This window comes from Pelobates fuscus, chromosome 9, assembly GCF_036172605.1.
Source record: "Pelobates fuscus isolate aPelFus1 chromosome 9, aPelFus1.pri, whole genome shotgun sequence".
Taxonomy (NCBI): Eukaryota; Metazoa; Chordata; class Amphibia; order Anura; family Pelobatidae; genus Pelobates; species Pelobates fuscus.
Window position 1 is genome coordinate 128,638,217 of NC_086325.1, and position 23,904 is coordinate 128,662,120.

General features: G+C 44.6%; 1 protein-coding gene across 1 annotated transcript in view; it reads right to left on the reverse strand.

Annotated features, from left to right (window-relative positions):
- Positions 1-23,444, reverse strand: part of LOC134573678 (cyclic nucleotide-gated olfactory channel-like) — a 216,892-nt gene extending 193,448 nt beyond the window's left edge. The window contains exon 1 of the mRNA XM_063433459.1: positions 23,308-23,444. The gene's annotated coding sequence lies outside the window, so the exon portion shown is untranslated. The remainder of the gene's footprint in view (positions 1-23,307) is intronic.
- Between the last annotated feature and the right edge of the window lie 460 nt (positions 23,445-23,904).

A 23,904-nucleotide genomic window follows, 5' to 3' on the forward strand; every position in this document is an offset into this window, starting at 1 on the left:
CACAGACGCCCCACACAGACGCAGAAACACAGACCTCCCAGGAGACGAACAACCGACAAGAACCTCAGTTACTCCTCCGGGAAGAAAGAATCATATCCAACCCGGAAACTACAAAGCCGGGGCACATCGATGCTACCTTCCAGGAAGGCCAAGAACAAGCGAGACCCCAGGCGCAAACCACACCTCGCATTGCCACAAAGATGCAACCAGGCGATCAAGAGAAATCCCAGGTTAGACATGGATCTGCCAAGCCGAGGTATTGGCTGACAGTGCCACATACCCATGAGCAAGGTACCCATGTCCCCTAAAGGACTTGCAGTTAAACCCCAGCCTGCCGGTACCAAAATAGATGACAAACAGATATCATAGTTACTCACATACAGCTGCCTATTGTTTATTGCTTATTCCTCCTACTCCACATAGATTCTGACAGGTGTAGCCTGCGTGTAATATTAATCTGGCACACTGGGTCGTTCTTGCACTTTTGATATTACAATTTATCCTGCAACCCTGAGAGCCTCCTGGGGATGTAACTTGACAAACACATTGCTAGAGCCTTATGGTCGCTGTTTATTTAGTTTTTAGTTACCTGAATCTAGCATATTGATACCAAGCGTACTGTCTTAACTCTTGCATGTTTCTTAATCGCAATCTCAATCTACGTTTAAGCCTGTTTAAAACAAACCTTATATAACAAAAAGTGCTTAATTTAACTATGCAACTAAACTGTCTTTATCTGTTACATGTGATTGAGTCTGTTATGGCTATTGTGGCTACGCAGACACTGTTGTAATTCTTGCACGACAAAAAAAAAAAAATTAAAAAAAAAGTACAAACACTCTTGCTAAATCATCTGTTGGATAAGCAATTGTAAATATTTTATATCATCCATTTATTATTGTTATATGATCAAAAGATTAAACTGAAGGAAAATACACTAAGGGAAACTGTAAGCCAGGTAATATACTATACTTCCAAGGAATCTTATATACCGACTGGGTAACTATGAGCACATCTCTTTTTATACCCAATGAATGTGATACGAATGATATATGTATGGACAGGTAAATAACATTTTGTTATGGTTGCTAGATAAACCATAAACGGAGGGAAATGTAGAATATTACATATTCTATATGTTCTTATTCAAATACATATTAAGATATGCATGTTTCTATTCAAATACTAAAGGTATGAATGTCTAATGGGTTAAAAAGAACAGATGCTAGTTTTCTATTCTGTACCATGAGGACTCTGGGATGTGCTGTATAGAGAGATTGGGGGTATAGTCCTTATATGGGGTGTTTCCTTATATGGCCAGTGTTTAAAATAAAACTTATGACATAATTTTGCCTATAAAGAAATGAGGACAAATGACAAACATTATCTTCTCCTACTATTCGCTCTCCTCTCCTGGTGTGTCCTGAATTGATGGTACAAATACGAATACTTAAAAAGATGTCTCAGTCTCTGTAACATCGTTGGCCTTGATGCCTCAGGTTTCTCTGCAATTACTCATTGTGTAATCCATTTTATTATTATGTTCCATAATCAGGGCTGCTGTTTTCACTTGATACACCATGTTCAAGGTTGTCCAGGTTTAATAGACTGTCTTCTGGTTCTTGTTATGAATAACATGTTTTAATTTTACAGGTTACATTGTGCTCCTCATTACAGTTCACATTCAAATTATCCTACAGCAGTTGTCATTATTTCTATAGGTCTCACCCATATAGCTCTCACTAAGTCTATACGGCTGTCAGGATCGGGACAGGGATCCAACACGCAGAGTACAAAGAGTAGAGAGATACGTATACCGGACCTTAGAATGGCCGGACTTAACGTAAGAACTACGTATAGAATGGTCAGAGACAAGCCGAGGTCGAGGGAACGAGAAGACAGGTAAGCGAGAGACAAGCCGAGGTCAAAGGATAACAGAGAAGCTGGAGAGTAATAACAAAGCCGGGTCAGAACCAAAAGACAATCAGGATACAAGAGCACTGTGTGACTAGACTGGCTAGAACCACGACAGGGCAATGAGCAAATGCGGAAAGCTCCATTAAATACCCTGGCTCTAGAGAGTAATCACGCCTCCGACGAGTCCTGATTCGTGTTCCGGACTTGAGTGGCAGGTCGGACTGGATTAGCGTCATGACGTCGGCTATTGAGCGTCGCGTCATAAAAGGAAGTAGCTCCCTCACGGCCGGCGTGTAAACGACCGAGGGAACCGCGAGGAACGGGAGAAACAGTCCTTCTGGAAGGAGAAACGTCTAAGTCTCTACCCCTCTCAGAGGTAGAGACTACAGGTACCCTGACAACGGCATAGCTGACATACACGATTCCAGGCATGTCAATTTCCAGCGTATTACTTCTACTCTACCATACGTTACATCCTTTGTATGGATGGCTACTGGCTCTAAGCGAATTGGAAGTCCAATATATGTTACTTTTTATGACCTCTGTGCCTTATTAGTGGTCCCACGAGGCCAACACCCATCCTCATACTTGGAGGTACTTTGCCCATCGGTCCAACTCATAATTATTCACCTAGCATGGTGGCATAGAGAGGGCCTCACCTGTCATTCCCATTCTAGCTTATGCCAAAAGTCACCAAAAAACCTCCCACAAAATCCCCTCGGGCCTCACCTGTCACCCACAATATCTGAATTTTGGCACTAGGTAGCTTGCCAGTACGTTATATTACATAGTTACATAGGTACATAGTTACATAGCTGAAAAGAGACTTGCGTCCATCAAGTTCAGCCTTCCTCACATATGTTTTTTGCTGTTGATCCCATATGAATTACACTAATTGTTACTTTACATTTTAGTATGTCTTAAGTGCCCGAAGGTGCAGAAGATTTGTCCCCTGCACCCCTGCTAGATACAGTACTTATTCCAGCAGAATGGACACGTCTTCCATTAGAACATGGACTATTCCGCAAATTACTGCTGAACTTCACAGGCGGAATATTCCGAGCTCTGGCTACAGCCTGGAAAGTAAAGTTATTTAGTCTTATGAGTACCAACACGAATAACACTGATTTGGGGGAGGGGTCCAGTGGGTCCTACATGTCAGACCTCCATGCCATGATGTCATAGTCTTGTTGTCCATTGGACAGATCAATGACAGACTGGAAAGTCTGACAGACTGGCCATGTCACCAGCTGGACCTACTACTACTGACCCAATAGGACTTCCTCTCGCACAACCGGGTAAATCATTGGCTCCTTTGACGACCCTAAATGTTATCAATCCTTCTCATATGGTACCATCTAATGTAAAAAAAAAGACATCAGAGGGCAAGGATGTTAATCTTGTTTAGCTCCTCATAGCCTCCCAGGATATTGTCAATAACCGGTCCTATTCATATGGGGATCTGTCTGTGGTATTAACAGCAAGGGATCCCAGGCTGAATAGGAAATTGTCAATCCTCAAATTTGTGTTAGCCATTGATATTTACAGGGTTGTACCCTGCTTCTTTACCCCAACAGGAGGGAGGAATTTGACTTGTATTTGCACAAGCTGGTGAACTCGGGGCACAAATATGGTGGTACAGCTTTTTAGAACTGCCATCGGATCTTTTCTGCAAAGGTGCCTGCAGCTATAACCCAGTTCAACATCAAGACGGGCTGGAACCAACTAGACACTGAGCTTTTTTGCAGACACTTTGAGGGCCTCAGGACACCAGCCTATGCATACTGTTCCTCGACTTCTTACACGTTTAGTCTTTGCCCTAACAGGTTTCTCCCAACCTTTCCATACCTAGTCCTGCTGCAAAACCATAAAAGGTTATCAAGGTTAAATTGAGACGTGCTTTGTTTTCTTCGGCATGTCCCATTGTTACAATACTTTTAATGCCAGCACTTGTGGGTGCAGTGTGTGCAGGTTATTGCATGTGTGCTCATATTACTATAGAGCTCACACTAAAACAATGTATCCACATAAAATGTTCCCTAAACCATACTTGACAATGTGGTTGCTTTGTCCAACATGCTGTGTAACCACACCTTGCCACATTTGGTGGATTTCCTGGTGACTGTTTTTCATAAGGGTTCGACATGGGCATTCTCTACATGCCTTCAGGCACAATTGAGTGTACAAGCTTAAAAACAGCCCTATAAGATCCAGTGACTGTTGACTCTTTGATTAAAATAGAGGTTGATCATGGCTTTTTATTAGTTCCTTTTCAGTCTCCACCTTTTTCATCATGGAGGATGAATCATATTGGGAATTTCACAGCAAAAAAACTCCCTCAAGCAAAGGTTCATCATTGACCTCTCTGCACTTCATTCCATGATGGTACCTAGCTTAAATTCCCTGACACCCTCTGATGAATTATCCCTACAGTATACCACCATTGGCAATGCCATCAATACCATTTTCTCAGCAGGGGAAGGTGCATAGTTCAGTAAATTGGACATTGCTAATGCATTCAAACTTCTCCCTAGACACCCTTCACTTTGGCATCTGCATGGTGTTAAGTGGCAAGGTCTGTATTTCTTCTCCCTGCTCACCTTCGGTTCTAAGAGCAGCTCAAAAATTTTAATAATTTTTGCGGAAACTTTATGCTGGTTGCTGCTTAAAGTGTGCAGATGCCCCATTGTTATTCACTACCTTGAAGACTTCCTCACTGTTAAAGATAACTCTCACCCCCACGCAGTCTGCGGGAAGCAATCTGACTTTTTGAATTATTGGGTGTCCCAGTTTCTCCAAAAAAGATGGAGGAATCCAATACTGTAATCATTTTTTTTAGGAATTCATCTGGACTCTGTAGCTATGCAATCCAGCCTTCCTAGTGACAAAATTGAACGCGTCCTAGCGAATATCGATCTGTACGTACAATTAGGTTTGTGCAATCACAAGAAACTGCAATCTCTCCTTGGATCACTCAATTTTGTCATGATGATTATCCTGCATGGCAGGTCCTTTATTTTGAGACTTGACTATTCCCGGGTCTCAATACTGATTATAGCCATGTCATCCTAGACACACACGCTACTTCTGATTTCCTAATGTGGCGTGAATTCATTCTTACATGCAATGGGAAGTCCATGTTCAGTCCACCAATCACTAACAAATCACCTACAATCTGGACTTTTGGTGATGAATGGCTCTGGGCAGTTGGCCGTCTGAAGCCAGTGACACAGAAGCTATATCCTATTGTTGCCGCAGTGGTAGGGTGGAGTGCATTGTGGTCAGGTCAGATGGTGAGGTGTTTCTCGGATAACCAGGTTACATGCCATATTATAAACAAGGGGTGCTCACCGTCACTAAACATAATGCAATTCCTCAGGAAATTAACTTGGCTGGCCACTTGCAACCATTTTTTCTTGGTACCTATTCATGTTCCTGGTGTACATAATGTGGCTGTTGATCACCTGTTTCGGTTTTGTTTTCAGACATTTCAGATAACAATACCTACTGCCTCCCAACTAGCTACTCCCACCTCTTTGTTCTGGGACATGACTATGGACAAACTAATCTGTTGGCTCATGGCCAGAGACTCATGCAAATAGCACTCTCAGAAAACACTAGGAAATCTTATGATTAGGGCATTCCATTTTTTTTAACATGGTTTTTATCAGAATATCATATACGAGATGGTTCAGCTGTGGAATCTACAGTATAGCAGGTTTATACTTAACAGGCATTATTATTATTATTATTATTTTATTATTTATATAGCGCCAACAAATTATGTAGCGCTGTACAATGTGTGGACTAACAGACACATAATTACATAGTTACATAGCTGAAAAGAGACTTGCGTCCATCAAGTTCAGCCTTCCTCACATATGCTTTTGCTGTTGATGCAAAAGAAGGCAAAAAACCCAGTCTAAAGCGCTTCCAATTATGCAAACTAGGAAAAAAATCCTTCTTGACCCCAAAATAGCAGTCAGATGTCTCCTTGGATCAAGCAGCTATTACCCTACTAATTAGAAATTAGATCCCTGTATGTTATGTTTTTGCAAGTATTTATCCAATTGCAGTTTAAACATCTGTATAGACTGACAAAACCACCTCTTCAGGCAATGAAATCCATATCCTTATTGCTCTTACTGTAAAAAAAACCCTTTTCTTTGCCTTAGATGAAATCTCCTTTCTTCAAGCCTAAATGTGCGACCTTGTGTCCTATGTATAGCCCTGTTTATGAATAGATTTCCAGATAATGGTTTGTACTGGCCCCGAATATATTTGTATAATGTTATCATATCCCCTCTCAGGTGCTGTTTTTCCATACTGAAGAGATTTAAATTTTTTAACCTTTCTTCATAACTAAAATGCTCCATTCCTTTTATCAATTTTGTAGCTTGTCTCTGCACTTTTTCTAGTGCCATGATATCTTTCTTTAGAACAGGTCCCCAAAATTGCACAGCATATTCAAGGTGTGGTCTTAGCAGCGATTTATAAAGAGGCAAAATTATATTTTCATCTCGAGAATTTATGCCCCTATTTATACATGACAAAACCTTACGGGCCTTAGCAACGGCAGATTGACATTGCATATTGCTGCCTAATTTGTTGTCTATAAAAATTCCCAAATCCTTCTCGTGTGTGGTTATCCCTAGTTCACTACCATTTAGGGTGTAAATTGCTTGTGCATTCTTAACCCCGAAGTGCATAACTTTGCATTTTTCTACGTTAAATTTCATCTGCCATTTTAGTGCCCAGTCCCCCAATCTATCCAAATCCCTCTGCAGTAGTGATGTCGCGAACACCAAATTTTCGGTTCGCGAACGGCAACTTCCGCAAACGTTTGCGAACGGGCGAACCGGGCAAACCGCCATTGACTTCAATTGGCAGGCGAATTTTAAAACCCACAGGGACTGTTTCTGGCCACAAAAGTGATGGAAAAGTTGTTTCAAGGGGACTAACACCTGGACTGTGGCATGCTGGAGGGGGATCCATGGCAAAACTCCCATGGAAAATTACACAGTTGATGCACAGTCTGGTTTTAATCCATGTAACGGAGCTCCGTGTACTCCGACCGAGTACCCTCCATTGATGGATGCTCCTAGCGCTCTCAGAGGACTCCAAGCACTGCAGACGACACCACAACCACCGCACGCTCCACAACCGCCGGAGCTTAACTGGAGCCGCGCCGTCTTCCTTCCACCCTGGAATGAACCTCCAGCATTCAGGACCGTGTGGGGAAGACCGCTCCTCCAGGAGAGCGTATCCGGAACAAGCTCTTAAAAGAGCTAAGTGATTAAGCTCAGGGGAATATGCAGAGCATAGCAATCCCCAGTGTGATACAGCAATTCCCTCCAATAACGAGACAAGGCTACGTTTTGAAGGGTCAAGAAGAACTGAGGACTGGGACACCCAGCCTGCTTTTTATTAGGATAAGGTACACACAGGACACTCCCAGGGGGAGGATGAAAATAACCAATCATACGCATGGTAACACCCCCACGTCTCCTCCCCTCAGATAAACACATAACATAATTATAACGTACAATATTTTACCCAAGTTCTGGATGTACCCCAAAAACAGGGGGTACAGCTTTAATTCCGGTATCGCTTGATAGCTCTCATTCAGGGGGACACTATATCCAAAAATCAGCCCATTCGGATGAATGGTTCGTGAGATACAGAGTTCCAAAGTTTTGGCCGACCGCACAGACCAACTAGACGAAAATAGTTCCATACGTTTCGGCCTTGCGGTCGGTCTCCGTTCGTATGAACAAAAGATACGAAATTCTTGCCATCCATTCGCATCTCCGTGATCGCTAGAATCCCCATACCAAGTTAGGTATAACTTGGTTGTTCGGTAGTTTCCGTACGAAGTTCTGGGTGCATGGAGGTCTCAGCGGTGTTCGCCTGTTTGCGTATCCGATTTTAGTTCCATGCGTTCACAGGCAAACCCCGCTGTTCGTGCGCAAGATGGCCGCGAACACGTGTAAAGTCCCGAAATGGCGGCCACCTATTCAGAGCACAAAGAATTCGTATGAAATCATACGAACGGCTGCATTCTCCAGTAATGGTATTCCCATGCAATATATTCGTATAAATCCCCCGGCTGTTATATTAGCAGTCCAGACCTACAGAATAGTTAAAGGGCTAGAGTCAGCCTAATACAAATCCATATGCCCGAATATAGTGTTTAAAGTGCAATACAGTCCAGGACCATAGTCACAGGGGAGGAGGCAGGCAAGCGGGCCTCTCCAGGACAAAGTGGCGAAGGGCACTTCGTCACAATCCATAAAGGGTATAAATCACCTAACATTCCTAAATCACAATGGATATGGATTGACACCTGACATATGACATATTGACACCTTGACATATGGATTGACACCTGTCCTCAGAGACCCTGATACACACTGTCACAGAGTAGAATAGGGACTGTTCCCCCTACATAGGGTCACTTGGCAGGTATGGATTGACACCTGTCCTCAGAGACCATGATACACACTGACACAGAGCAGAATAGAGACTGTTCCCCCTACATAGGGTCACTTGGCAGATATGGCGTGGTCGTGGGAGGAGGATGACGACTTTCACCTCTTCCCCTGTTAGATTCCCGTTGCTGTGACATCACCCTTATATGCTGTGTAAAGCATACTTTTTAATTTATTTTGCAAATGCTGCATCCTTTCCGACTTGTAATTCGATAACATTTCCGCCACTGTCTGCTTATACCGGGGGTCTAGTAGCGTGGACACCCAGCACAGGTCGTTCTCCTTCAGCCTTTTTATACGAGGGTCCCTCATCAGGCACGACAGCATGAAAGACCCCATTTGCACAAGGTTGAATGCCGAGCTACTCATTTCCCGTTCCACCTCCTCACACAGAGCAGAATAGGGACTGTTCCCCCTACATAGGGTCACTTGGCAGATATGGATTGACACCTGTCCTCAAAGCCCCTGATACACACTGACACAGAGCAGAATATTATTATTATTATTATTATTGCAATTTATATAGCGCCAACAGATTCCGTAGCGCTTTACAATATTAAGAAGGGGATTTAACTATAAATAGGACAATTACAAATAAACTTACAGGAACAATAGGTTGAAGAGGACCCTGCTCGATCGAGCTTACATTCTATAGGAGGTGGGGTGTAAAACACATTAGGACAGGAATTTGCAATCAAATAAGGTGGACTGCCCTTTAGGAGAGGGCAAGAGACAGGTATGTGAGGTATTGGTTAGTCTTGGAGGCCATAAGCTTTCCTAAAGAGGTGGGTTTTAAGGTACTTCTTAAAAGATGCAAGACTAGGGGAGAGTCTGATGGCGGTAGGCAGGCTATTCCATAGGAAGGGAGCCGCCCGCGAGAAGTCCTGCAAGCGCGAGTTGGCCGTACGAGTGCGGACAACGGACAGGAGGTGGTCACGGGCAGAGCGGAGAGACCGAGAAGGGACATACCTATGGATCTGTGAGGAGATATAAGAGGGGCTAGAGTTGTTCAGTGCTTTATAGGTGTTAGTAAGTACCTTGAATTGACTCCTATAGCATACAGGAAGCCAATGTAAGGACTGGCAGAGGGGTGAGGTGTGAGAGAAACAACTAGAGAGGAAAATCAGTCTAGCAGCAGCGTTCATTACGGACTGTAGGGGTGCAGTACGGCTTTTGGGAAGACCAATCAGGAGAGGGTTACAGTAATCCATGCGGGAAATTACTAGAGCATGGACAAGCTCCTTAGTAGTATCTTGGCAGGTATGGATTGACACCTGTCCTCAGAGACCATGATACACACTGACACAGAGCAGAATAGAGACTGTTCCCCCTACATAGGGTCACTTGGCAGATATGGCGTGGTCGTGGGAGGAGGAGGATGACTTTCACCTCTTCCCCTGTTAGATTCCCGTTGCTGTGATATCACCCTTATATGCTGTGTAAAGCATACTTTTTAATTTATTTTGCAAATGCTGCATCCTTTCCGACTTGTAATTCGATAACATTTCCGCCACTGTCTGATGTCATGATACACACTGACACAGAGCAGAATAGAGACTGTTACCCCTACATAGGGTCACTTGGCAGATATGGATTGACACCTGTCCTCAAAGCCCCTGATACATACTGACAAAGAGCAGAATAGAGACTGTTCCCCCTACATAGGGTCACTTGGCAGGTATGGATTGACACCTGTCCTCAAAGCCCCTGATGCACACTGACAAAGAGCAGAATATAGACTGTTCCCCCTACATATGGTCACTTGGCAGGTATGGATTGACACCTGTCCTCAGAGACCATGATACACACTGACACAGAGCAAAATAGAGACTGTTCCCCCTACATAGGGTCACTTGGCAGATATGGATTGACACCTGTCCTCAAGGTCCCTGATACACACTGACACAGAGCAGAATAGAGACTGTTCCCCCTACATAGGGTCACTTGGCAGATATGGCGTCGTCATGGGAGGAGGAGGAGGATGACTTTCACCTCTTCCCCTGTTACATTCCCGTTGTGCTGTGACATCACCCTTATACGCTGTGTAAAGCATACTATTTAGTTTTCACACTGCTTGTAGTTTATATATGGTTCACAAAAATCAAACAAACGATAAAGTAAACATGTAAGGATTCAGAATTTTCTTTCAAACCCTTACACATTGTGTGTACGTATTTTTTGTCTTAAGTTTGTAGCTTTAAAGAGGTTCACGTTGTTTCTATGATGTGCATAACATGTTCTTGTAAATGTTTGTTAAATTTTTCCTGGAATTGTAATTTTTGAATCTGAAGAAAGATAGTCAAATTAATGATACACACTGACACAGAGCAGAATAGGGACAGTTCCCCCTACATAGGGTCACTATGTGCCTTTTTTTGTTGTTTGGTTTTTGAAGCCACAGTGCAGCACCAGAGGGCCTAAAAAATAAGCATGTACACATGCCTGAAAAATTAGGTATTGTTGCAGCCGCTGCTGTAGCAGCGGCCATGAAAATTGATGTTTGCTTCACAGGCAGAAAGTGCCCTAAAACATGGCGGCTTGAACCCTAGTTGGTGGCGGATAAGTCACGCAAGTCAACCGGCATTCAGAGCTAAAATACAGCAGCGTGTGGACCATTTTTAGCCCAAGGCAGCTCATCTCATCAGGCTTTTTTTTAATCGAATGTATCGCCCAGTGTCAGTCCCTTCGGGATCCATCCCTCATTCATCTTAATAAAGGTGAGGTAATCTAGACTTTTTTGACCAAGGCAACTTCTCTTCTCAGTGACAATACCTCCTGCTGCACTGAAGGTCCTTTCTGACAGGACACTTGAAGCGGGGCAGGCCAGAAGTTCTATCGCAAATTGGGATAGCTCAGGCCACAGGTCAAGCCTGCACACCCAGTAGTCAAGGGGTTCATCGCTCCTCAGAGTGTCGATATCTGCAGTTAAGGCGAGGTAGTCTGCTACCTGTCGGTCGAGTCGCTCTCTGAGGGTGGATCCCGAAGGGCTGTGGCGATGCATAGGACTTAAAAAGGTCCGCATGTCCTCCATCAACAACACGTCTTTAAAGCGTCCTGTCCTTGCCGGCGTGGTCGTGGGAGGAGGAGGAGGAGGATGACTTCCACCTCTCCCCCTGTTAGATTCCCGTTGTGCTGTGACATCACCCTTATACGCTGTGTAAAGCATACTTTTTAATTTATTTTGCAAATGCTGCATCCTTTCCGACTTGTTGTAATTGGGTAACATTTACGCCACTTTCTGCTTATACCGGGGGTCTAGTAGCGTGGACAGCCAGTACAGGTCGTTCTCCTTCAGCCTTTTTATACGAGGGTCCCTCAACAGGCAGGACAGCATGAAAGACCCCATTTGCACAAGGTTGGATGCCGAGCTACTCATTTCCCGTTCCTCCTCCTCAGTGATCTCAATGAAGGTATGTTCTTCCCCCAAGCCACGTACAACACCACGGGTACCAGATAGGTGACAACGAGCACCCTGGGATGCCTGTTGTGTTTGGTCTTGCTCCTCCTCCTCCTCCTCAAAGCTACAATCCTCCTCTGACTCCTCTTCCTCACAATCCTCTTCCAGCGTTGCCGCAGGTCCAGCAAGCGATGCTGATAAGGCTGTTTCTGGTGGTGATGGTGACCACAACTCTTCCTCTTCCTCTTCACGCTCATCTACAGCCTGATCCAGCACTCTTTGCAGGGCACGCTCCAGGAAGAAAACAAATGGTATGATGTCGCTGATGGTGCCTTCGTTGCGACTGACTAGGTTTGTCACCTCCTCAAAAGGACGCATGAGCCTACAGGCATTGCGCATGAGCGTCCAGTAACGTGGCAAAAAAATTCCCAGCTCCCCAGAGGCTGTCCTAGCACCCCGGTCATACAAATATTCATTAACAGCTTTTTCTTGTTGGAGCAGGCGGTCGAACATTAGGAGTGTTGAATTCCAACGTGTAGGGCTGTCGCAAATCAAGCGCCTCACTGGCATGTTGTTTTGCCGCTGGATATCGGCAAAGTGAGCCATGGCCGTGTAGGAACGCCTGAAATGGCCACACACCTTCCTGGCCTGCTTCAGGACGTCCTGTAAGCCTGTGTACTTATGCACAAAGCGTTGTACGATCAGATTACACACATGTGCCATGCACGGCACATGTGTCAACTTGCCCAACTTCAATGCCGCTATCAAATTTTTTCCGTTGTCACACACCACTTTGCCGATATCCAGTTGCTGCGGAGTCAGCCACTTTTCCACCTGTGCGTTCAGGGCGGACAGGAGTGCTTGTCCGGTGTGACTCTCTGCTTTCAAGCAAGTCAAACCCAAGACGGCGTGACACTGCCGTATCCGGGATGTGGAATAGTACCTGGGGAGCTGGGGGGGTGCCGTTGATGTGGAGCAAGAAGCAGCGGCACAAGAGGACTCAGCCGAGGAGGTTATGGAAGAGGATGGAGTAGGAGGAGTAGAGGAGGTGGCAGCAGGACTGCCTGCAATTCGTGGCGGTGTCACCAACTCCTCTGCAATGCCACGCATTCCTTTCTTGTCAGCCGTCAGTAGGTTTACCCAATGCGCAGTGTAGGAGATATACCTGCCCTGACCATGCTTTGCAGACCAGGTATCAGTGGTCAGATGGACCCTTGCCCCAACACTGTGTGCCAGACATGCCATGACTTCCTTTTGCACAATCGAGTACAAGTTGGGGATTGCCTTTTGTGAAAAGAAATTCCGGCCGGGTACCTTCCACTGCGGTGTCCCAATAGCTACAAATTTTTTGAACGCCTCAGACTCAACCAGATTGTATGGTAAAAGCTGGCGGGCTAATAGTTCGGACAAGCCAGCTGTCAGACGCTGGGCAAGGGGGTGACTTGGTGACATTGGCTTCTTACGCTCAAACATGTCCTTGACAGACACATGACTGTAGGCAGATGAGCGGGAACTGCTCAAGGCGGGAGACGGAGTGGCGGATGGTTGAGAGGGGGCAAGAAGGACAGCAGTGGTTGACGTGGCTGAAGATGCTGGACCAGGAGGAGGATGGCGGCTTAGAGTAGGCGTGCTGCTTGTACTCATGTGTTGATCCCATAGGCGTTTGTGATGTGAGATCATGTGCCTACGCAAAGCAGTTGTACCTAGGTGGGTGTTGGACCTCCCACGACTCAGTTTCCTTTGGCACTGGTTGCAAATGGCATCGCTGTTGTCAGAGGCAGACACACAAAAAAAATGCCACACTGCTGAGCTCTGCAATGACGGCATTCTGGTGGTGGACACAGCATGCGTTCATTGGCGTGCTGTCGGGCTGACCCCGGGTGCCGATGCATTCTGTCTGACTGTGCCACTAGCTCCTTGCGACGACCCCCCCCTGCTTCCAACTCGTCTCCTCCTCCTCTCTGTCTCCCCATCTGAACTTTCGCCCTGTTCTTCTTCTTGCCGAGCGGGCACCCACGTGACATCCATGGACGCATCGTCATCATCAACCGCTTCGCTTGTATCTGACAACTCAGAAAAGGAAGCAGCAGCGGGTACAACATCATCATCACACCGTACCTCCATGTGTTTAATGCTGCCTGCCTGATACATATCCCTGTTATCTACATCCTCTAGCAATAATGGTTGCGCATCACTCATTTCTTCAAACGGGTGTGTGAATAACTCCTCTGACATACCAAGTAAAGCGGCTGTGGTGCTAGTTTTGGTGGTGGCGGCAGGCGGGTGAGTGGTATCTTGAGAGGTGCCTGAAGCTAAGCTGGAGGAGGATGGTGCGTCAAGGTTCCGAGCGGAGGCTGTACAAGATTGGGTGTCCTGTGTTAGCCAGTCAACTATGTCCTCAGAACTTTTCAAGTTCAGGGTACGTGGCTTCTGAAAACTGGGCATTATTCTAGGGCAAATGGGAATCACAGCACCACGACCACGACGGCCCCTGCGGGGTGGCCTGCCTCTGCCTGTCATTTTTTGGGGGATTAGTGGTACTATGTGTGCAAGCTACTGTGAGACCAGATATGATTGGCAATGTGAACTGTAACAGTTCTGCAGAGCACACACTGTAGGCCTAAGACACCCGCTTGAAGACAAGTAACTGCTATTCAATTTATAACAGTCAAAAATAAATTTTGGTTTTAAAAGCACGCTATAGAGACACCAGATATGATTGGCAATGTGCACTGGAACAGTTCTGCAGAGCACACGCTGAAGGAAGGACTGACAGAGCCGCTTGAAGACAAGTAACTGCTATTCAATCTATAACAGTGAAAAACAAATTTTGGTTTTAAAAGCACGCTATAGAGACACCAAATATGATTGGCAACTGTCAAAGCACGCTGGCACAGGTTTGCAGAGCACACGCTGAAGTAGGCCTGACACCCAGACGCTTGCAGACAACTAACTGATCTTCTATTACAGTGAAAAAAATTATTTCTTTAAAATCTAAAGCTTAAGCTATTGTTAAAACAGATATGAGTGGTGGCACTGACTGTGCAAATGGGCAAGGCATCCAACCTGACACAGAAGCTGGCAGGCAGGCAACTGCTCTTCTATTACAGTGAAAACAAATTATTTATTTTAAATGTAAAGCTTAACCAATTGTTAAAACAGATATGAGTGGTGGCACTGGGCAAGTGGGCACAGTATCCAATGTGAACCTCACACAGAAACTGGCAGGCAGGCACCTGCAATTACATTACACAGGAAAAAAAAAAAAGCAGCCTGATGTTCTAGCCCTAAAAAGGGCTTTTTGGGGTGCTGTCCTTACAGCAGAGATGAGATTAGTCCTTCAGTATTGTAGTGGACACTGAATACCCTAGCCTAGCTATCAATTTCCCTATCTAATCAGCAGCAGCTAAACTTTCCCTCCTCTCACTAAGCATGCAGCTTCAGAATGAATCGAAAATGGATGCTGGGAGGGAGGTTGGAGGGTGTGGAAGGGAGGGAGTGCTGCTGATTGGCTAGAATGTGTCTGCTGACCGAGAGGCACAGGGTCAAAGTTTGCCCAATGATGACGAATAGGGGGCGGATCGAACTGCGCATGTGTCCTCCCGCCGCGGCGAACGCGAACACGCCAATTCCGCCGGGAACTGTTCGCCGGCGGACAGTTCGGTACATCACTACTCCCCAGGGGTAGTGCCATCCCCACTGAAATTGGCACAACACGTATATACCTAGAGCCGGGACCCACAGGCTCAGGACCAGGTGAACACACCATTTATCTCTAAAGTAATTGTGTTTTGCAAACACCCCCTACACATTGGTCTGATCTCTCCGTTTTTGTCTTTGAGAAACATCCTATATCGAAGGAGACGGGCGGTGCTACCCCCAAAATAAGCACACAGGCTGAAATACAGAGCCAGTGTTCTTACATACAGGCTCCTTTAACCCCTTAAGGATCAAACCTCTGGAATAAAAGGGAATCATGACATGTCACACATGTCACGTGTCCTTAAGGGGTTAAATGTGAGTGTTCCATTTGTTTAGAAACCACCACTACAGCTTTATTATAACTTTATTATTTCAAAACCGTCTGCACTATATTGTATTTTTTTGTGCTTTCAACATGTACCGTATACTCTATGATTGAATGAGAAACCATTTGGTAAGCTATACATGTCAAAGCGCTCCACTTGTTGGTATAAGGTTTTTTTCACTTACACCACACTATAACTTCAATTCTGTCTTGTGGAATAGAGGATACTTCCACATAAGTGTATCGAGCTGCTTGTAAACCACTTTATTTATTTAAAAATACTCTGTTGTACACATTCCTCTGTAAAAAGAGGTACTCTTTGACTGGAAGCTGTAGAAGATTGGGTGTCCTGTGTTAGCCAGTCAACTATGTCCTCAGAACTTTTCAAGTTCAGGGTACGTGGCCTCTGAAAACTGGGCATTATTCTAGGGCCAAAGGGTATCACAGCACCACGAACACGATGGCCCCTGCGGGGTGGCCTGCCTCCGCCTGTCATTTTTTGGGGGATTGAAGACAACTAACTGCTATTCAATCTATAACAGTGAAAAAAGTTTTTGGGTTTTAAATGCACGCTATTGTGACACCAGATATGAGTGTCAAAGTACACTGGCAGGGGTCTGCAGGGCACACGCTGAAGGAAGGCCTGACACACCCGCTTTAAAGGACACTGACTGCTATTAGCTTACACTGGAAAACTTTTTTTCTTTGTAAAAGCACGCTATAGAGACACCAGATATGAGTGGCAACTGTCAAAGTACACTGGCAGGGGTCTGCAGGGCACACGCTAAAGGCCTGACACACCCGCTTTAAGGACACTGACTGCTATTAGCTTACACTGGAAAAAAATTTCTTTGTAAAAGCACGCTATAGAGACACCAGATATAGAGACACCAGAAGCTGGCAGGTAACTAACTGCTATTCAATCTATTACAGTGAAAAAAAAAAATTCTCTTTTTAAATGTCAAGCATAAGCTAATGTGAAACCAGATATGAGTGGTGGAACTGGGCAAATGGGCACAGTATCCACTGAGCCTGACACAGAAGCTGGCAGACAACTGCTATTCAATTTATTACAGTAACATTTATTTTTTCTTTTTAAATGTCAAGCTTAAGCTATTGTGACACCAGTGAGTGAGTGGTGGCACTGGGCAAATGGGCACAGTATGCACTGTGAGCCTGACACAGAAGCTGGCAGGCAGGCAACTGCAATTATATTACACAGACAAAAAAAAAGCAGACTGATGTTCTAGCCCTAAAAAGGGCTTTTTGGGGTGCTGTTCTTACAGCAGAGATCAGATGAGTCCTTCAGGATTGTAGTGGACACTGAATACCCTAGCCTAGCTATCAATTTCCCTATCTAATCAGCAGCAGCTACACTTTCCCTCCTCTCACTAAGCTTGCAGCTTCAGAATGAATCTAAAATGGATGCTGGGAGGGTCTGCTGGAATGTGTCTGCTGACTGTGACGCACAGGGTCAAAGTTTGCTCAATGATGACGAATAGGGGGCGGATCGAACCGCCCATGTGTTCGCCCGCGGCGGCGAATGCGAACACACTATATTCGCCAGGAACTATTCGCCAGCGAACAGTTCGGTACGTCACTAGTAGCCTCCTGTCTATAACACGACTATTCACACAACTAGGAGTACCTATTTCACCAACAAAGACTGAAGGTCCAGATACGATCATCAACTTCTTGGGGGTGGTGCTGGACTCTGTGCATATGCAGGCTAGCCTCCCCGGGGAGAAGATTGAACGCATCCTGGCAGTCATCGACCTTTACCTAGCAGGTGGCTCATGTAATAGGAAGGAGTTACAATCCCTGTTGGGTTCACTAAATTTCGCTATGAAAATTATTCCACAGGGGAGAGCGTTCATATCCCGATTGCTTAGCCTATTTCCCCTATTGCAATCTGATTCCTCCCGCATTACATTAGATGTGCATGCCACCACTGACCTACGTATGTGGAGGGAATTTTTGCTAAATTGGAATGGGAAAAGCATTTTTATCCCGGTATGGACAGATAAGTCGGTGTCAGTCTGGAGTGGCAGTCTGCCACTTCAGGATTTGCTGTTATTTGTGGAAATGAATGGGTGTGGGGTAAATGGCCGGGGGAAATTACGGAGATCCCCAAGTTCAGCGTTATTTGAGCTCTATCCAATTGTGGCAGCGGCAGTTAAGTGGGGAGATTGCTGGTCTGGGAATACGGTGCGTTGCTTCTCGGACAACATGGCAATGTGCCATATTGTAAACAAGGGACGTTCCTCTTCCCTGGCCATCATGCGGTTTATGAGGACTCTCACGTGGCTAGCTGCAAAACACAGTTTGCTCTTAACTTGCATTCATGTGCCTGGGGTTCTGAATATCGCTGCTGATCCCTTTTTACGATTTCGGTTTCAGGAGTTCTGGGCAGCACTACCAACAGCTACCTTGATACCAACTCCTGTACCGCAATGGCAGGAGATGGTTTGGGACTAAAATAACTGCTCTATCACGGGCAGCAACTCTCGCAACTCGGTCTTTCCGATAACACCAGGAAGGCATATGGCAGGGCTTTTCATATTTTCAATAGATTCTTGCTGGACTTTAATATCACTGACCAATTTTCAATGGAGACAATGATTGCATTTATTTATTTTTGCCACCTTCATCTAACATGATTATTTAATACCATTAAGTTGTATATCATTGGTATTCAACATCCTCACCACTTGGCGTAATAGACAACGCTTTCTGTCATCTTACCAAGTTAAAGCCATACTTAAAGGTATTAAAGACTCCACCCCTATACCCTCACCATCTAGACTACCCATCCACGATCTATTGTTTCAGTCACTGTCAAATCTGCTAGACACCTCACCATTCGAAGCTCATACTAATCGTGTAATTAAAACAGCCATCTATTTGGCCTTTTACGGTTTTCTTCGGCCCAAAGAGTTCACCACTACTAACTATAACTCCCCGAATTTCATCACAAGGTCAAACCTGGTGAAGGTACAAGATCACTATCTACTATGCCTACACCATACCAAAACTAGCGCCAAAGGACAGACGGTCACTATCACCTATTACCCCACTAGTAATAAATGGTGTCCTGTGGAAGTTTTCGACAAATATCTGTCCTTCTGTACAATGGCTCAAACACAACCACTGCTGACCTTACACGGTAATAAGCTCACTACGAGTAAGTTCATGGTATTTGTAAGAATGTTGTTGGTTCGGTTAGGATTGAACCCAGCCAACTACTCTGGTCACTCATTTAGAATAGGAGCCGCCACTACAGCTTGTAAAAAGAATATCCCGGCTCACATCATTAAAATATTAGGCCAATGGAAATCCACGGCTTACACCAGATACATCCCTCAGCCAATACAAGAGGTGCGCCTAGCATTCAAGACTATGAATATGTGATATACTATGATGTATTTGTAGGATGAATAAACTGGTTTATATCTTTTTTGCCCTCTTTTATTTCAGCCCTTACCTCATTACCTGTTAGGTCTGGCGAGTTGTCCCACCCACCACACCTCCTTTTATAAGCATTTCATAAGGTAGGCCCTCTTTTATTTCAGGCCTACTACCTCGTCAGTTCCGGCACAACACAACTGACATTTCCATTCCCTGTTTGTCTTATGTTCCTAATGCTACGGCTTTATGCCGTGACCACAAATGGAAGGCGTGGCCTGAAGTTGTGGGAGGGGCTTGGTTCCCCTTCTTAACCCCTTCAGGACCGCTGACGGTTCAGGACCGTCAGCGGTAAAACGTGCGTTTGGACCGCTGACGGTCCTGAACCGTCATAACGGTCTGGGGCTACTTACTTGATCGCCGTCGGTCCCACGGCGGCGATCAGCTCTCCTCCCGGTCCAGGGGGGTTGCCTGTCTGCCCGGGCAGTCCCCCCTCGGCAGATCAGGACCCCACAGCCATGTGATCACTCGATCACATGACCGCAAAAAGGGTCCATGTGTCTGCCTGCAGGGGGACTGTCTGTGCTGACAGGCAGTCTCCCTGCAAGTGAAAAATCATTAAATAAAGTAAAAAAAATAGCAATCAGTGGCCTTCTATGCAAGTTTCCCAACAAGGGTGACACCCAGGTGGACCTTGTTCGGCAAAGGGACACAAAGGGAAAAAAAACAATAGGAACAGTAATTAACTGTATGACACTCCCATAACATACATACAATCCCTCCCCTCTGCCTGTGAAATAATTGAATGAAGTACTTTATGTAACTCAATTATCTCCAGGCAGAAAAACACACATTTATTATAAAGTCCCATAAGTACCCCAAAACACAACATATCCCCATAAATGTTACATCCCCTGATAGCCGTGATCTGGGTGAACAACATATCACCCAGATCAGATCAGGGGTTCAGAAATTTTATGGAAGTCATAGTTTTTCCCAGGCGCAGGCATGGTCCCATGCCCAAAACAGTTCCATAGAATCGCGGCTAAGCGCAGCTGGAGGACCGACCGGGAACCACAAGGTTTTCATGCTGTAAATAGTTCCAGGGCATTGGCAGCTAAGTCTCCCTGAAGTCTATTCGCAGTTTTGGTCCATGCGAACAAGATGGCCGTCACCACGTGCTCGAATGTAAAATGGCGGCCACTTAAACTGTTCTGGAGTTTGAAGTGCAACTTCAAAAGTTCGCTACTGTGCCGAAATAGGGTTGTCTTATCCTGTAGTATGTCAGTCCTATTTTTTTTTAAATTGAGGTGTGTATGTTGCCGTATTCTGCTTATGTTATTTATACTGTAGTTGCTTTGTATATTGTATATGTTCATGCGTAGTTTGCATTTGTGCATGTTTGTGTGTGGGCTGTTCGTATTATTTGTATGAGGGGAGGGTTATTTTGCATATATCTAGCAGTGTGGGTGGCTTCCCTGGGTTCCAGTGTGGACCTGGCTGCTCAGGTACATGTCAAGGACAGGAACTGCAACAGCAGCTGCGGGATGCTCTACTCCAGTGTGGATTCCCATTCACAAGTGCTGGAATGACGTGATCTGAATTACTTCCTCTACGTCAGGGGTGGGAAATGTCCAGCCCACTAAATCATTTGGATCTCCCTCACCACTCTCTGTGCAATTTGTTAAGCGAGAGGGAGGGAGGGAGCTAGGACCCGGGAGCCTGTTGGACAGGAGGAGGACCAAGGAGGCTGTGATCCTCCCGTGAACAGGCAGGTCAGAGCGTTGCTGCACGTTACCATGGCAACGCTCTGACAGCGCTGTTCTCACGGGAAGAAAATAGTGAAGTCAGCCTGCAGCCGGAGGAGGTGCAGGCTAAGGTGCACACGAAACTACTGGACCACCAGGGCTTGCAGTGATACGTCCCCTCCTTCCAGGCCAGAGTTAGGAAGGGGGGATGTAGTTAAAAATTGTTGACATAATAGTTATATTCTGTGCAATGATGCAATTAGTTTTTCTATTCTATATTTGTATGGTGATAACAGTGTCTGAATTGACACAAACATAAAAAGCCCAGTGAAGGCAAATACTATTATTAAATATAATTGTTTTTTGTAGCTTGTCCAAGTCAAGAGTAGGTTCCATACAATTTCAGTGTTTCTGAAATAAGGAATTGCTGAACAAAGATTACTAATAAAATAGTTAAGATCCATGGCATAATGATGGTGTGCACAAAAAAACAAGCTTTAAACATATGTTTTTAACAGAAAATATATGTGTAAATGTGTGACTCTTACTAGAGACATGCATAGTTTTCTTTACCTCTTATTAAGTAAAAAAATAAAATAAAAAAAAATAGATTTTCTCTCCGATCCCCAACACACAATATAGACCCCTGACACTACATCCCTCACACAAACACACGGCACCCTCCCCACACACAGACCCCCTCAAACAAACACACTGTACCCCCCCACACACACACAGAACCTCTCAAACAAACACACTGCACCCCCCACATACACACTGCACCCTTCCCCCCCACACACACAGGCCCTCACACAGACACACTGCACCCCGCCACACACAGAACCTTACACACAAACACACTGCACCACCCCGTGAATGGCACACATGCCGTAGGTTGCCTAACCCTACAACAAATCTAGTCCATCGAAACCTCACGTTGCAACCTGCAGGACTTAAACGTTCTGCTACTAATGTCTTGGTGCCGGATACCACAGGACATGTTCAGAAGTCTTGTGGAATCCATGCCTCAACACATCAGAGCTGTTTTGGCAGCATGAGGGGACCTATGTGATTTTAGTCAGCTGGTTTTAATGTTGTGGCTGATTAGAGTATGTCTCACTTTTACCACCAGACCAGAATTCTTGTCACAATACAAACACCAGAGGAGGACTGGCAACTTTTGGTCCACTAGTACAGCAACCCAGCACTTTTTCACATTACATATTTTACAAAAATAAAAGAGTAGTTTGCCCTGGGCAATGCATTGCAGTGAAATAATGTATTTATAAATGCCAATAATAATATTACAAATCAAATTATAACACTCAATAAATTAATGACTAAAATGTCAACTGTAGTAATTTATACATATACGGTAACATATTTTAGGGTACTGAAAATATAGTAACAGAAGACTGAATAGTTCAGAACCCCGAAATGGTATAACTTTCCCTTAGTACATTACATTAATATTTTAAGTTTAGTAAGTTCTGGTGAAAGGTATGGAGTAGTGTAAGGGTTAAGGCTTAGCTTTTGTGTACTGTGGGGTAAAAGGTTAGTATTAATATAGTGGTGGAGTTTTTAGGATAGGGTAGATATTAATGGTTAATGTAGTGTAAGGGGAAGTTATTACTTTTAAGACAGCACTGGGACATACATGCCCCAGTGCTATTGCTATTAAGAATAGTGGGAGCTACAGTCTTAGCCAGCAGATGCTGGAGGAGTGTAGTTTTTTAATCTACATGCATGGCCCGATTCTGCTTTACATTGAAGCCCATGAATTGTGTATTTACCATTTATTATGGGGAATTAATGCCCAGGTTATGTCACTATGTGTGGTACGCTTTTCCAAAACAATCTGTTCATTAAAATATATACATGATATTCCAGTTATTTAAATGTTCTAATTATGGTGACGTCCTGCATGCAATTATTCCCCATAACAAACAGGAAAAAATGCACAGTTCACAAAATATGAATAATGTCAATGCATTTATTAAGAGGGTTGAACCCATATATTGCATTATGTTCTCACAATACATATAATATATTTATGTATCCTTCCCCTCCCTCTCTCACATATACTAGGCTGTCATAGAATTGGAAATTAATTATTGTCAATAACAAAGCAGTGTTAACAAGATTAAAAACAAATTGTGAAAACAGATAACAAATACATCTAAAGTGTATGAGAATATTTTTGTCTGTTCTTGCTACACTCTTAAAAATACTATTGCTGTTTGTGTTTTTGTATCTGTTGCTTGCCTCTCTGAGCAATGTAAAAGATCAAAGATGTTATTTAGTTGTGGGTTTCCTGGTTACCTGTGGTGTGAGGAGATTAGTCAGCAGATCTTTTGTTGCAATCAGTCAGACAATCTTGTTATTGATGATCCTGTTGAAGGTAAATTTTCCTGTAAGATGATTTTTATCCATATTCTTTTCTCCAGTATTTTATCGTATTTTCCTCATTTCTTTAAGCATCCCTTTCTTGCTCTGGCTTTTCACCTCCCATTAGCTCTTGTTTGTTTTCATGTTAATGGCAGAGAGTGAAGACTAATTATTCCCTAGTGTCTGTAATCACACACAAAGGCACAAGTGCAATAATACCAACCCAAAGCAAGTAACACACTGCAGGACAGAGATGAAACAACCACAAATGTTAGTTTTTATTCAGGGTTTAGAAATGTTTGAGAGGCACTGTGAGACCTGACCCATACCTCCCAACATTGGGGGGTATGAGATTGGTAAGGGTATGAGGATAGCATTGCCAGTGACGCATCTTGCTTCACTAGAGAAGTAAATATTGAGCGGGCCACAAAGAAAAGGGATGGGTCCATCCACTTAAGTTGCCTCTCTGGTCAGCCCCCAACCGGCAGGGTACTGCTAAAGTCCTAGTACCCACTGCACAGCATGAACAGG